Here is a 16,433-nt window from a genome sequence, read left to right as displayed (position 1 = left end):
GAAAATAATCTGATATGCTGAAGTGTATCACGGTCTACAAAATATAAACAATTATTTCTTCACAAATTTTGCGTGTTGTTGATAGTGTTGAACTTATTTCCAATGCATGTATTTTTATTCGTTAAAAATGATTTTTTTCATTCTTCTAGGTTTTTGCCCGGAATCGTTTTCAATATTACTTGAGGCTAGGTCTGAGGGGGGTCGCGATGCACTTAGGTATAAAATCCATTGGTGATTGGCGGGATGTGAACTCGGGGCCACAGGTACCGAGGTCCCGCACTCTACCACTAGAACAGCTCGCTCCCAATACCCGTAAAAATACACAGATTCATTTGTTAAAAGTGGGGACGCGGAAAGGTCGCCCCCGGAAACATCACCCCCCTACGTCATATTGACGTCAGAGACCGGGGGGTGATGTTTCCGGCCGCGGACACTCAATTTCAGTTGCAGCATGCACTCGTCGATATGACGAGTTATTTTTGAGTTTGCGTATTAATTAGATAATTATATTCACTTATCATATACAGTTACCAGATTTTCTAATTACAAATTTAGGTTAACCGGATACGTTACCCCCGATCGTTTTCAAAATGCACACCCCGGAAAGGTCCCCCCCTGCCATGATCACCCCCGGTATACCTGCTTTAGGGCTTGGGCTCGTGACTCGAGCCAGCTATTGTTCACAAGGGTAGAAACTGTCCCATATTACCACCGCTCGACTGAACTCGCAAGAATGGGAAGGATTTGGTATTATTACGCAAATGTTGTGGATATTAAGATAAATACTTGATATATTAGATAAATAAAAGAGAAGCAAGCAACAGTGTCACATTCACTTTATTTCATGATTTCACACTGCTGATATTAAATAACTAAATTGACATTGAAGTAGTACAGTTATTCCATGAACGGTCGCCCATTGTTTTGAAAGTTACACATTTAAATCTACCTGTAGTTCGCAGAATATTAATACGTATAACTTAAAAGTTTGCAAGAGAACATAATCCTAAGTATAGTATCCACTATTCTCAGAGTATTGATTTATGGAATTCGTCTGTAATTTGCAGACTATTAATTCGTAGAGTACAACAGTATTTATAGCGGGAAGTATTTTTTGTAAAATAGCTTAGACTTCCCCACTTCAGGTATCCCTCCCAAGAATACCTGACCCAAATACGTTTGTTTAACATAGTCAAGGAAAAGTTTAGTTAGTTATTTACTAAATTCTGTTTCATCTTTTACCATAATTCGTACATTAACATAATTCATAATTATCAGTGTTATCTAGCCTATGTACTTAATTAATTTGGAAGGGGCTAATTTGTGAACAGAACGCCTCATTGAGTTTTAAACAGATTTTGAAAATGTTAATGTAATTTGTAAAAAGTATACTCTGAAGTTGCACTAACAATAAAATCAGCTCAAAATATGGTAGGGGATTTCCCCCAGTGTTTTATAGAGACCTGCTACACCGGTTCACATTTTTATAACCCTCGAAATTTTGGTATATCGATATAGACTACACACATTCTACAAACATGACATAACTTTCATGGCAAAAACTTATAGGCCTACTTACACAGATTTGATTTTAGACAAATCTTGATTTTACCCAAGGGTAGAAGTATTAGAGATGTATAGTTCAAATCTACAGATTTCCTGAATACGAAGATCCGTTACGGGTGGAAAAAACAACATTTAAAATTGAAACAGTATGCTGGCAAACACCGACGATCAATATTTAAGTAAACTACTTGTAACATAAAAACGTCAATGACAGTTTGAAACCAGCTGTTAGTTAAAACTGCACTGAAACAACTTTAAATTATTAGCGTCGGCTGCTAGTCAAAAAAAATTAAACTTAAAAAAATGAAATCATGGCATTGACATTCCCTTCCTTAGAAAATTATATTTATTTCAACACAAAAATCACGAAATCGCGAAAGTGGTTGATTCAGAATCCTGAAATGAAAAAAAAAACTATGTCACGTTTAAAAATATAATATATCACAATTAATTGCACACTCTAGTGGAAATCGATGAAACCCACCCATATGAATTCTTGCTTATCCGTTTACTTTCCCACTCTTTGCGTTTTTGTACATGCCAAGTCAAGTCTTAAAACATTACATTTAAAACAATTGTATTAAATCTTCCATAAATTACAAGAAACAGTGACTCATCCATTTTCCCCGATTCCGAATATTTGTGCGCAATCTTGGCGACTTATATTCAGTCTCCAGCATTTTGGAGGTCTTCGCAATTCAGACACACCCGTTCCCATAGTCCGATTATGCTGGTTCACGAACTCGTTCTAATAAAACTTAGGCTTACACGTTTGTAACAAATCTCATCAAACTCGCAGCGTTGTTGCCCGAGTTACCGCGCTCACGGTCACATATACAGGGTGTATTTATAAAGTCCCGCATGGGCTTAATATTTTCAAAACGGCAATAGATAAATCAATAAGATTTGGTACATAAACACCACACCTAAAAACAACGTTTTAAAGACTGTCAGTTTTCTGTCATATAATGGGGACATCCCGCAAGGAGTCAGAAGGAAATCTTAAGTAAGAGCATAGGTTGATATTTACAGATAACCGTAGGCATATTCTACAACTTAGTAAAACGTTATTTTTTGTATTAAAGCCATTTTTCATTTAGGACACAAATGATTTTTCTTTCTGCTTTCTTTATTTGTTGTGCTCTTGGTCTTTAATTTTTACCAGGTTTTTAATGATTTATTTGTTGCCAAAAACAATTTAAGAAAATATATTTAATTATTTACTTACATTATTTTTTACGTAGTTAAAATGACTAAGTATTTGATTTGATAATTTGAAATATTATCAACATATTTTTCAACCTTTTCCCATATAAGAAGGTGTCCAAACACTACCAAATAGGTAAAGGTACTACAGTAGCAAAATGTGTATTTATAAAAAGAAATAAAAATAAGAATAAGAAACGAAACACACAAATTTAAAGTGCGTAACACAAAAACTTATCTTTATGCTTTTTTCTTCTTTTTGTGCTCTTGATTTTGATTTTCCTATATTTTATTGTTTTTAATTATATTGTAAATGAAGTTTGTACCGGTACTGTATAAATTCCTTGACACTTTGTAGAATATTAAATTGTTATTCAGTTATATTTTTGTATTTTCTTTCCATAATTAAAATGTATAGGCCTAAGGGTAAAAACACAGTGGAGCAGGGCAGGTAGCTGGTAGCCTGGCGGGTCGCTTACTCGCTTACTGCGATGTAGAATTAAAGGGGTGAGGTTCATAATGTCCAAATTTCACAAACTCCAACGTCTAAAATATTAAATAAACAGTGTGTTTCATAACCTCCAAACTTCATAAACTCCAAAACTATAACTTTCAAATAAGCACAGTTTCACAATGTCCAAATTTCACAAACTCCAACTTTTAAATATCAAATAAACAGAGCGGTTCATAACCTCCAAGTTTCACAAGCTCCAACGGTACAGTCTCTGCCATAAGTCAATCGAATTGGCGAGATACCGAGGCGGACGGGCCGAATGAACCTCTCTGTTTTACACAAACATACATTCACTCAACCTGCTCTGCTACACTTATTTGTTAACATACAAATTTCAAATTGATATATTATTTTTCTGGAAAAACCAGTGCTCATTACTATGTAGCTAGTTTTTACCTTAACATAATTTTTGTAATTTATTTAGGCAAATTAAAACAGATGATTGTTTTTTAACACCATAAAAAACGTGAAAAATGTAGTAAGCGAGGAACTTTTTTATTTTTTGGTCAGGAAAAAAATTCCTGCGGCAAAGTTTTAGATCAAAGTATGAATTTTATTTTTTATTTGAAGCTTTTTTTTATACGGAGCCTGCTTGTATCATTTTTAAGCGATTAAGAATAGGCATAAAATCGTTTGGCGCGGCATTGGCGCTAGGAGTTTGGCCGGCTCAGCATCAGTTTACGGGATATAGAAACTGAGTTTCTAGCATTTAATTATCATTATATTACATCAAATATGTCATTACATTACGAAGAATGGTAACTTAATTTACAGGCGTATGTTTGTGCATTTTAATGAATGCTTACCGGTAGTCTATATTTTACAAAATTCTTTGATATAAATGCTTCCCCGATTGTAATTTCGGAAATTGTCTTCGTGAAATATGAAAAGGCATATAAAGATATGGAGATAATTTAAGTTCTTGGTAAAACCCACTGAATTAGCTACCTGGCCCAGTTATTATTTCTACTTTTATTCTCCTTTCGTTAAGGTAAACTAAATTAGTGTAAATGCATCCCTTTGACTAAACTTTACCCTAGATTTGGTTCTGGTCAAAATAATATAAACAAAAATAGAAACTACTCTTATTCTAAGTTTATGTCGTGGAATTCCTGCTAAAAGTGCGATTGACTTTACATTCTATCGAAATAGGCCTATTTAAAACGTTCAGCGGGTTCATAGTTGAGACCATGGTTGAGACCACATTACAATACCTATTTATTTGCTTCTTCATCCTCTTTAGCCATTTAGTTGTTAGATAGTATTACATGTTATATTCAATGGATATATTATGATTTTATTTTAAAACATTTAACGAGTTTATATTCATCTATATTTGAAAAAGCTAATGAACGACTCACGTCTAACATTTTTGCCACTGCAGTGCATGGTTAGGGTTTGATTACCCATTTGTCGAAACCAATCACGAAATTACGTTTCTCCAGCATTGACAAGCTGACAAGCATATAAAGAAAAGGAATCTACCTCAAAATATTACTGTTATAGGTTTTCCCTGTACTTTATTCATACTATGCATCCTAGTCTATATGATTTTAACCCCTTTTCCTTTGAGAAACAGAATGTACCTAGTTAAAACCTTCTCCAAACAAAATTAATAAATCCCGCTCACTGGAACTTGTCATAGTAATTGCTTTAGTGAAAAAATAAAGGGTGTCCCAGTAGGGAAACGGAAGCCTGGCGAGCTCTGGCCCTAATCCGGGGTCGAACCCTTTTACGCTTCATTAGGCTTCAGTTCGCACACCAACTAGCTTTCCCCCCAAGAATACCTCTCTCCCCAAAAAGTACCTGACCCGTGGGTAAGAGGAGAGGATGACTTTGGTGCCCCGGTGGGGGGAGGGGTGCAAAGGGCAATGGCTCTGGGGAGGAAACACTTCCGTTACTGAGAGGGCAACTGATGGGATAGTGACCTTCCTTGAATTGAATTCTTATTGTTGAGATATTAAGTTAAACAAAATGTATTGCAGCCAATTCTTTGAATCGGAGAGTAATATCATAAAGACGATTCAGGAAATGAGCTAGCTATTTCCGTCTTAAATTAAACTTAAGCATGAGTAATATATGGACGGCTCAGGAAATTGCCAAATAGTTTCTAATACATAGTTGTTTCTAGCCTTTATATTTTCTGCTCCCTTAGTGCACTGTTTTATTTTACAATAAAAACCAAAAACTTAGCTGTGTTTTTTGGGGAATTTTATTATCACTTCTTTATTGTTGTATATTTGTTATTGTGAATATTGTTTCATATAATCTATCATCTAATTAGTCAATCAAATTCATAAGAACAATAAATAGTTTTATATACCTTGTTGAGTTCACAATAAAAGTATCTTTAATTTTGACCGTATTTAAATAATGATGATTAAATTTAAAACAATAACGTAGGCCTAGTAACTATACTGTGAATTGTCTTGTGCTTTGCCTTGAAACAAAAATTAGTTATATATGAGCGGTCTCTGGAAGATCACGCGGGTTTGGATGAATAGTTTAATGATGCCTATTGATTTGTTTCTATTGTACAGATTGTTTGATTTGTGATTTGTGTTCAGTACAAATTGATCAGTTTGTTAAACGAATTTTCTATTCAAAGGTATAGGCTACTAGCTATTACTGGAGATCTCGTTGTAAGACTCCCAAGACCGATTTACTTTTTAGTTTTGAAGGGTCATAACAGCCAAAAACACCACCCGTCCACATTTTTAAATATATGTCCGTCAGCACGATAACTCAAGAAAACTCAAGAAAATATAATCTGATGTCGATGAAATGTGGTATAAACGTGTAAACTTTCGTTAAATAATAAAATAGGGATTTCCCATTTTTGACCCTAAAACATACAGTTTTTCTATTTCTTTCTAAACCATTTTGTAGGGCTTATAAAAAAAATCATTTAGTACCACAAAGCGTTGGTTGTACGCCTAACGGGGAGATAAAATTCAATAAAAATGGTAAAGTAAATATTACTCTTTGTTATTTTTATTTTTTTAATAAACTGTTGTAGTTTGCTTGTTTATTGACGGATACTAATCGGGGAAATTTGTTTATTTCATACCAAGCTATCGACATTTTAACCAGCAAACACACCTCTTTACTATCACTTTAGCAGCAAACTTAGGTAATCATTAAATCACTATCATTAGACAGTTTTAAGGGAATATTTTTGTGTAAATCTTGCTAGGTAAGCGAAAATTAGCTTAGTCTGCAGGTTTACTGCGGCGGGAGTAGGTTATTTTATTATGAGATTGAATTTGTCTGTTGAAATGACATATTATGGAAGTACGTTGTTCATACAATTGGAATTTTTATAGTATTACATTTCATACCATTCGTAAGGTAGTGTTAATTTCCCCATTATGTGTAATTTTAATATTTAATTCCCTTATTAAATGTTCCCTACACTTAATTTGTCCTCACATATTTGTAATTTGTAAATAAACCTAATGTTGACAAATATTCTTTTCAAGCCAGGACAATACCAACTCCCAAATATAATTATTTTAAGAACCACTGAACATCTTAGTAATAATCCTACAGTATATTAATTACTAGCAGAGTACCTGTCCTTCTTACGGGGCTGGCGTATAAGTATGAAATGCTTATTGCAGTTATACTCGTAAATAATATACTACAGTATTTCGTCAATTCGGTAAATTCCGAATAGGTAGGCCTAAATATAATAACAGTTAAAGCAAAGTTGGAGAGGTTAAATTATAATTTATTTTTTACATTTTAAATTGACATGTTTGCTTTAATATTACGGTTTAAAATTCCGCGAGGGCCACGTACATTTCCTAATCATGTACTTTTCACTGCCTTCGAAACTGACCAAAGTATACATTTCATTATCTAAATCATCGTATAACATCATAGTAGCCACTAGTACTCTCTCCCGTGAACTTATTTTACGCACCAACCATGTATATTGTACGCAGTCTAGGAAACCACTCACGGCAGCTGCGTTTTGGGACCTGGACAAAAGCCGCAGCGCATCTTACGCGTCTAGGAAACCACAGCTTACGACTACGATCAGAAGGTGCAGCGTTTCCCATTTCGTTCGATGTTTGGATTTAACTTAACCTAAAAAAATGTTTGAAAGACTAACTATTTATATGATTTGTAGGGAAAATATAAGGTATTTACTCAGGGGAGGTATAGAAGAGGCTACGATGACAGCTGTGGGCTTCTTATTAGCTGAGGGAACGCCATTACCGTAACAAAACAATCAGTAGTCATCGGCCTCGGTGGTCTAAAGGTTAGCGTGCCGGGCTGATATGCTGAAGGTCCCGGGTTCAAATCCCGCTCGTGGCATTAACTTTTTGTCCAAGATTTTTTTATTATCAGCAAGTTTGGTTGGTTTGGTTCGGTTATGACAGTTTAATTTTATTATTAAGTCATTATAAAATTTTAGTAGAGCAATTTCTAGTTTTATTTAATAAACAGAATTATTTTTCCTATTAATAAACTTTTGTTATATTATTTCATTATCAGCAAGTTTGGTTAGTTCGGTTAGGTTATGATAGTTTAATTTTATAATTAAAAAATAATAAAATTGAATTTGAGGCATTTATAATTTTATTTTATGAACAGAACTATTTTTGCGATTAGTAAACCTTCTTTGCCAAAGTACTCTCTCTACTACAGCGCTGTTCACGGAGGAATTTTGAACTAATGCCTCATTCGTACCTCCCCTAAGTCAGACCCAAAATATAATGTGTAACACGAGTGCAAACTACCTCTGCCGCACTCGATAAACTTTCAACACTCGCCCACGGAACATGCGTAAACATTTCTCTCGTGTGCAGCAATGCGCCACTTCGCCCACTAGTTACACAAATAGGAATAATAATAAGCCTATAAAATGATCTATCATCATGCGAAATTTCAAACCCAATTCGAGTCATATCTTGATTGAGTCCCAAACAAATAACGAACACACACACTTACAGCTTTATAATATTAGTACGGTTTATAATGATGTTTCGATTGCCAATGGACTAATGCTGCCCAGGTTCTTTAATAAAGTCCTATAACAAGTACAGTTGGATTTTTTAGCTAGAAGCAGTTAAGGTGTGGTGGAATATCTTTGAAGATGAACCTATTTGGCAGTAGTGTGATCATGTGTTCAGACCTGTCAAATTTTGAGGTTAAATAAAAACAAACAAACTGACACAATAATTCTTGGAATTGACAATAGTTAAATATACTTTAAACTTACTCTAGCCTACTTTTATATAACTACTTGGCAATATATAGAATATTTACTGTGAAATAGAGACGTGATTCCTAATTCCAAATCAGCTAATGAATAAGTTGATACTTAATTATTTTCTCCAAATTATAGGTGATGGTTGCTTTGATAATAGTTAATTATATGAGTTAGTATTAAAATACTGAATCTTCTTGCATAAGTTAATTAATTTCGATCATTATATTAATAGAATATGGTTGCTGTGACTGGGATACACATAAAATAACTGTTGGGACATACAGTAATGATTATTTACGTTTAGTTTTGAAATATCTTAACATCTAAATATAGACTCGCCTTTTGGGTTTCATGTTAGAGATCAGAATTTAATACTCTTGAGATGACGAGATGAACCTTTATAGACTCACGTTTTGACCCATATAAATTATAATTAACAGCTAATTGTATTGCTGATAATTCATTAATGCAATCACTAATCAAATAAGTTCACCTCATACAAACAGGATAACATTATACAATAGGCCAAGGAAGCAAGATTCGAGTTTGGTTTATAAAATGCAGTAGCCTAAAAACAGATTTTTTCTTATAAATTAAACAATGAAATATACTAAATCATTTCATTTGATCTTAAATGGCAATTCTTTCGTAAGTAATACAACCCGGCCTCTAAACGCTTAATTATTGATTGCAAACATGCCTGTTTGTTTGTTTTGATTTAACCTCAAAATTTGACACATATAAACACACTAGCTGTACCCGCGAGCTTTGCCCCGTTTTACTTCATAAGTGAGCTCGTTCGCATGGCTAAATCACGTCCCGGTTGAAGATCGCACTACAGCTAGATAGGTTCATCTTCAAAGATATTCCACCACACCTTAACTGCTTCTAGTTAAAAAATCCAACTGTAGGTAAGAATATTTTTGTATATATACGCGTAATAGGCTACACATGTATTTTTAAAATTATATAACAAAAAAATGTTCTATAATTTTAGCATTAGTATTGACTGTCAAACGCCAATCAATAGATACTTTATTGGAAGCTCTGTTTCCTGTTTAGAAACTACTTTGCACCTACTTGTAGTGCATACAACACACGGCCACGCTCTCGTATTGTTCTCCTCTCGCCACAGATCACATTCACTTCACTCTCCTCACCCTCTCTCTCCTTCTCCCGCCCCTCTTTACTCGACCACCCCTTTCTCCCAGCGAAATACCCGGTATAGTACTGTTGGGGAGAATAGGCTTATGTCAGGTAGTCTTCTCCACTCGCCTCGACACTCTAATGACCCATTAATTTACAAGTTCGATAAGCCGGGTCGCCAGCGCCCCTACACTCGTCCCAGTAAGAACGCCGGATTTGAGGAGCGTCTTATCCTTATCTGTATTTCAATAGGAATTCCCAAATTATCAGCGATGTTATCAGTATGAGGCCCCATTTGTAGTCATGAATCGCTACATGACGGATCAACGCGTGGTCATAGATAAAGTGCACTGCAAGCACGGAAGCTGCGCACTATTTACGGCCGGGACAATGCACCAAATGAGCCATCTGTCCGAAGATTGGTTTATAAGTTCGAATAAATTGGCTCAGTTCTATACTGGGGATATTTAAAGTCGCTTGTTTCCGCCAATAACCCTCAAACAATCCAAGACTTGAAGGAGGAAATGATTCGTGCCATTAATGGAATTCAACAGGAAGTGTGTGAAAAAGTGATGGAAAACTTTGTCAAGAGATGTCGAGCTTGTCAGTATTCAGCAGGTTGGCACTTACAAGACATAATACTCAATTACTAATCGGAGATATTATGCTTTAAGATTCATGTTTCATATTGTAAATTTAGCGAGAAAATATATGGTTTGTTAATATTTCAAATCCGGCGTTCTTATTGGGACACCCTTTATATTGTCTCTACGAACTTTTTTAGTTTAATTCTCAGGTTAGTTCCAGAGTAGCCGTTGAGGTCGTTCCACTTTAAACAAAATATTGATTAAACACTAAAGTAAGCGTCAAATGTTTACAGAAACGTTTAGAATATATCATCTCATTATAATGTTTTTGAAATAAAAACAAAGCAGGAGTTTTCCATTTGATATTGAATCCATAATTAATTAGTGAAATTAGTGATTTGTGTTAAAATTTTATTTGGCGTTTTCTGGTATCTTGGTTTTGTTGTTAAAGTTAGTGATGGTAAAAGGCCTAATTAAGTTCGTAGTTTACATGCCGATTTTGCAGTTTTTTTTAAGTCAGTAAAAGATAAATTAATTTTTATTTTGTCCTTAGGTAATTAAACATTAGTCCATACGGCACGCGTACGATATAGTTTCTTTCTACACGTTGCAAAATGCTGAATTGCCCTACCTGTTTAAGCAATCTACAGAAACATTGTTTGTAAAAAATTAAAAAATACAGGCTATTTTATGCATTAAACTATTGGCTACAACTTAGCCACAGGCAGAACCTCTCTGACCAAAACAAAAAATAGGCCTATATATTTTTTTGCAAAGTATGGTGTTTCCTCTTGACGATAGCTTCCCTCTTGACTGCAACGCCAGCAAGGCCGTGGTGCGAAGTTTTTGCTGGACTGTACTTTTTCTTATCCAACCTATTACCTTATCCAACCCCTAATCAATTCGAGCTAAGTGCTGCATACATTTTAATTTATATTCACTGAAAAATTGAGATTCAGACTAGTTAAAGTTAAACTGTGTAATGAAATGTAAGTGATAATTTAAGGTAATATATTATAAATAATATTACAGAAACCCTTACAGTTAATAAAACACTATTCTACAAATTCTCTCCAGAAAGTAAATCTCATGAATAATTAACCACCACGGAAATCTATATATATAATACGCTAAGCCGATTTTTTGTAAACAGACCTCCTCCCTCATTTTTGGACCGATTTCGATGATTAAAGTGTCAAAAGAATGGCCCTGATCTGTAGTACACCAAAACTGTTACTGTTAACACGCATAGATTTTTTACTAAACTCTGTACTACATTAACATTTCACTTCATGACGGTTACCCCTATTGTAATAAAAATACTAAACGGCCCAATCCACTGTCACCTTTCGTATGTTGTATAATACCGATAATACATGTAATACATGGGATGGAATACATGGGATGGATTGGGCCGTTTAGTATTTTTATTACAATAGGGGTAACCGTCATGAAGTGAAATGTTAATGTAGTACAGAGTTTAGTAAAAAATCTATGCGTGTTAACAGTAACAGTTTTGGTGAAAACGACTCTTTGACATATAAAAAACTAACAGTAAACCGTATATCGATCCTTATTTAGTCCACGCAAAAACTACTCGGATTAAGGATCACCCTACTAAAACAAAGGTTCTACTTACAATTTTATCATTTGTAATCGTTAGTGGTTATTGAAGAATATATTTCCCTCGGAAAAACATAATATGTTACACCGAGTAGTAACTATGTTACATATACTTTTTATACATCGAGTTAAAAGTCGTCCAAAACCCGAAAGGCAAATCACAGAATAAATATAAATTCACAGTAGGCCTATAAATATCTTGACGTAATAATTAGTGTTACGTAACCATTAAAAATGTACATGTATACATATTGTCATTTCTTGTGTAATTTAAAACAGATTCTAAGCAATGCGTTCACCTACGATGAAACTTAGCAGCATTTAATTATTGCAATGGTTCTACGCATCATAGACTGTTTTTAATTATCCTAAAATCGACGCACGGCTCGAGTAAATACGGAGTGAGGAACTGCTACCAGTGCTACCCGGCCTCGAACGCCGGAAGTGGCGCGGAGGGGGGACGGTCGGTAGTGATATCACTGAATCTAAATCAATTCGATTTTAAGGAGTTTATTAACAATCTGTTTTCAATTAGCCAATTTGATATCTTGTCTAAATCTTTTCTTATTTTTTAGTTTCAGCGACCTTTTATTGAAAGCTGAGCACACAAGAGCTGTGTCATCAGCATAGGCAAATATTTTTGAACATAAATCAAGCTCCAGCAAGTCGTTTATATATATCAAAAAATAATTGGGTCCAAAACCACTCCTTGAGGGTTGTCAAATTGCAAATCAAGCACTTCACTCAAAACATTATAATCAATCACGAGAAAATTTACAAAATGAATTTAATTTATTGTACCGTAAACACCCTTGTTTGTATAATTGTTTTTGCAGTTGTATTGAAGTAGTAGAATATGTTAAATATCTAGGATTGTTTGTTGATCATCATTTAAAGTGGGAGCAGCATGTAAAACAACTTTCAATTAAATTAAGGAAAATAAATTATGCTTTATATCACTTAAGAGACAACATTAGGAGTGAGCATTTAAAAAAGGTATACATCTCCTGGTTTGAAAGTGTGATGAGATATGGAATAGTACATTATGGGGGTACTTATCCTACCATATTACAACTTGTCATCACGAACCAAAGACATGCACAGAGGGCTGTTTTTGGATTTAAAAAATATGATAGAGTAAGTTATCTTTTTGAACATGAAGAGCTTTTAACCTTCAATCAATTGCTTGTATACTGTTTGATTATGTTTGTTTTTTAATATCCGTACATGTTTAAAATGAAACCTGTCAATAGAATATCTCGATCAGCACAATATTACTTGTTAGCAGAAAGCTTTTTTAAAAAGGAAACTAGTAGGCATCAGTTTTGTTGTCTTGGTCCAAAATTGTTTAATGCGTTTGTAAAAATGTTCGGTAATGAAGTTTATAATGATAAAAGGTCTGTGATAAAGTCAAAAGCTTTGTTTTTTTCTATCAATCATAATATATAGCATAACTAATCTGTAACTTATTTTTAGCTTTGTTTTAGATAAATAACTATTTATATTTGCATGTTGAATTTATTGTCTTTCTAAAAACCGTGTTCTTATTAAATTATTCTAATTTGTCTAAGTGTTATTTATATGATTAAAACTGTTGCAATAGGAAATGTCTACTCACTGTTCTGTTAAAGTGACAAAGAAGGAAAAATGAGTTTTTTTCTGCCACAAACAAGACAATGAAATGTATTAGTAAAAATATGTTTTTCATCCCGCGCGTGCTTTGCATGTCACAAGGGATTATGTATTTAATAAAAAAATTGCATTAATTAAAATTGTTTGAATTGAATTGAATATATACATATATAAAAATTTTAACGAATGGTGTTTTTGGCCTCTGGGGACATCAAAATCAAAAAGTAAATCGGTCCCGGGCCTAGGTCTTACCATGCCACCTACGGTAATAGCTACTGTACTTTCTTATAGGGAAATTTGCTAAATAGAATCTAAAAACTATAAAAGGTACCTATCTAATAACTTGTTGAATTATACATTGAACACTATTTTTAAATAGAATAATGCAATAATCGTTACAACAACAACTTCATACCTTAATATTTTATACGACAGTCAAAGACTCCACTGTTTGTGATTACGCATTTTTATTGGTAAATAAAAGGTATACAATGCTTAGCTCTCCACTGAAAAGGCAAATCAAAATATAAATTATCACCTTGTCAAAACTTTAACATTATTGAACTAGCCACATTGAGTTGCAAAGAGAAACGAGACTGCTGTCGAGTAAAAAAGTGTAAATACTCGAGTATGAGCTTTTATTGAAACGTGACCAGTATACCTACAATATGATGTATAAGTTAAATCCTACTTATAAAAATGTATATCTGCGTTTATGTATGCTAGTTTCTACCTTTTTATGTAGTTTAAACTCATCCTTTTAGTGGGTAGAATGAATAAAGTACAAGGTTTTCGGCACTTTTCTAACAAAGGGCTATTTTTACACATAACAAAAAAACAACTGATGTAATCATTATGAAATTTTAACAGCTATTAGAAAATATACTTATAAAACATATTTATATGTTTTAAAATTTTTCATCGGTAAAAAAATCTCTTACGATATTTGTAATGTAATAATTGGCTTTTTAATTGAGAGACGGAACAGTTAAGAAACTCAGCTGAAAGCTTGAATTAAAGGTATTAAAAATGTAAAAATGTAAATTTGATTTGCACATTGTGTGCTAACACATATTTGAGTCACACAGCTGAGTGTTCTTCAATCATAAAATGCACGTATAATCAGTAGTTGAGCGCTGGCGAACGGTGCCTGCTAGTGGCAACCACTGTAGAGACTTCTGGCTCAGACTGTACCGTTGGAGGTTATGAAATTTGGACATTATGAACCGCACTGTTTATTTGGTATCTTAACGTTGGAGTTTGTGAAATTTGGACATTGTGAAACAGTGATTATTTGAATGTTATAGATTTGGAGCTTATGAAAATTGGAGGTTATGAACCGCTCTGTTTATTTAATATTTTAAGCGTTGGAGTTTGTGAAATTTGGAGTTTATGAAACGCTCCCAATTAAAGCACGCGTTGTTATGGGTACGCACACAGTCGCTTAGCAGGTAGCCGAGAGGGTAGCAGTAAGCTAGGCGGCAAGCTATAATAGAAGAATTGCCAAGTCGATTGTTTGGGAGCTTCAAGCGGGGAAGGCTCGACTGGGGCATGCGCAAATAGCAGAACTTGACAGCCACGTGTTCTCCAGTTCGCAAGTTCCACGCGGGACCTTTCACTGCGCATTCTTTGTATACGTTGTGTTGTTTGTTTTAGTTGATTTATTTGGAAGTTTTTTTGTTTACATGAAATAAAATAATGGATGTAGACCAATTAATATCAGAGATTATTACCCGTTTGCCATTGCGGAAACAAGCCCATTCGGACCACCACAAACGTCACGTACTCAACGATCTGTAGAATGAAATAGCGAATGAACTAGGATTCAAACAAAAGTTTATCCTATACCACTTAGTATCGGCGGCTGACAAGCGACTGTACTGAGCGCCACTGTGTGTATGTCCCAGCTACCCTCCAGGTAACCAGCAGTTAAGCGAGTAAGCGACCAGCCAGGCTACCAGCTACCTGCCCTGCTCCACTGTGTTTTTACCCTAATAGACGATTTAGTACTCATTGTGTGTATTTATTTCTCAATTTAATTACCTGTCTTCCAAACTTTGTTACAAAATCCTAAATTTGTGTTAGCAAATTTTCCCTATAGGGAATAAGCTATTACCGTAGTACTCATGGTAAGACCTGGACCCGGGACCGATTTACTTTTTTCATTTTGAGGTCCCTAGATGCCAAAAACACCATCCGTTCAAATTCATAAATTTGATGAAATTTGGTACAAGCGTGTAAACCTACGTTTATTCGAACGAGTTCGCGAACCAGCATGATCGAACCAAGGGAACGGGGGTTTATGGGGGGTTTTATGGGGTAAAAACTGGGTTTTCCCATTTTTGACACTAAAAACTTAAAATTTAGCAATTTCTTTATAAACCATTTTGTAGAGCTTAAAAACAAATAATTTAGTATATTGAAGCGTTAATTATGCGCCTAATGGTTACGGAGAAAATTCCAAAAATCTGTAAATTTAAAATTTCCATGTTATACTTAGAATAAGTAAACTGTTGTAGTTTGCTTATTTATATACATATTTTAATCAAATTTGGAAAATGCATTCATTTCATACTAAACTATTATCATTTTACAAAAAAAAAAAAAAAAACACCTTTTTACCCTCCCTGTTGCATTGAACCTAAGTACTCGTTAAACTTTGATGGTTCAAAACTGGACCCAGCTGTTCCTGATCATTGGGCTTTAAATAAATGGTCCTGGCTAATGAAACAGCTGATCTTACTAGTCTGTAACAAAGCTACACAGATCATCTCACACCATTCTATACTCATATTGGGTTAAAATACGCACCTAGGTGGCGTCCCCATATCAATTGATATAGATATTGATATATATTGAACTAATGTGATTTAAATAGGGAATAAATGTGATATTTTTACAGAGACATTTTAGCGTAAATCCAATCAGGCAAGTG

At 34.2% G+C, this 16,433-nt stretch overlaps 1 protein-coding gene across 4 annotated transcripts in view; it reads left to right on the top strand.

Moving 5' to 3' along the window:
- Nucleotides 1–16,433, top strand: part of LOC128988610 (acyl-CoA Delta-9 desaturase-like) — a 49,220-nt gene that overhangs the window by 24,651 nt on the left and 8,136 nt on the right. The gene's annotated exons all lie outside the window — the stretch shown is intronic.

The sequence above is a fragment of the Macrosteles quadrilineatus genome, unplaced genomic scaffold (assembly GCF_028750875.1).
Source record: "Macrosteles quadrilineatus isolate MER2022 unplaced genomic scaffold, UCM_ALF_1.0 Scaffold_3__2_contigs__length_128488019, whole genome shotgun sequence".
Taxonomy (NCBI): Eukaryota; Metazoa; Arthropoda; class Insecta; order Hemiptera; family Cicadellidae; genus Macrosteles; species Macrosteles quadrilineatus.
The sequence above is the reverse complement of the archived record's forward strand: the minus strand, read 5'-3'. Positions and strand labels throughout refer to the sequence as shown.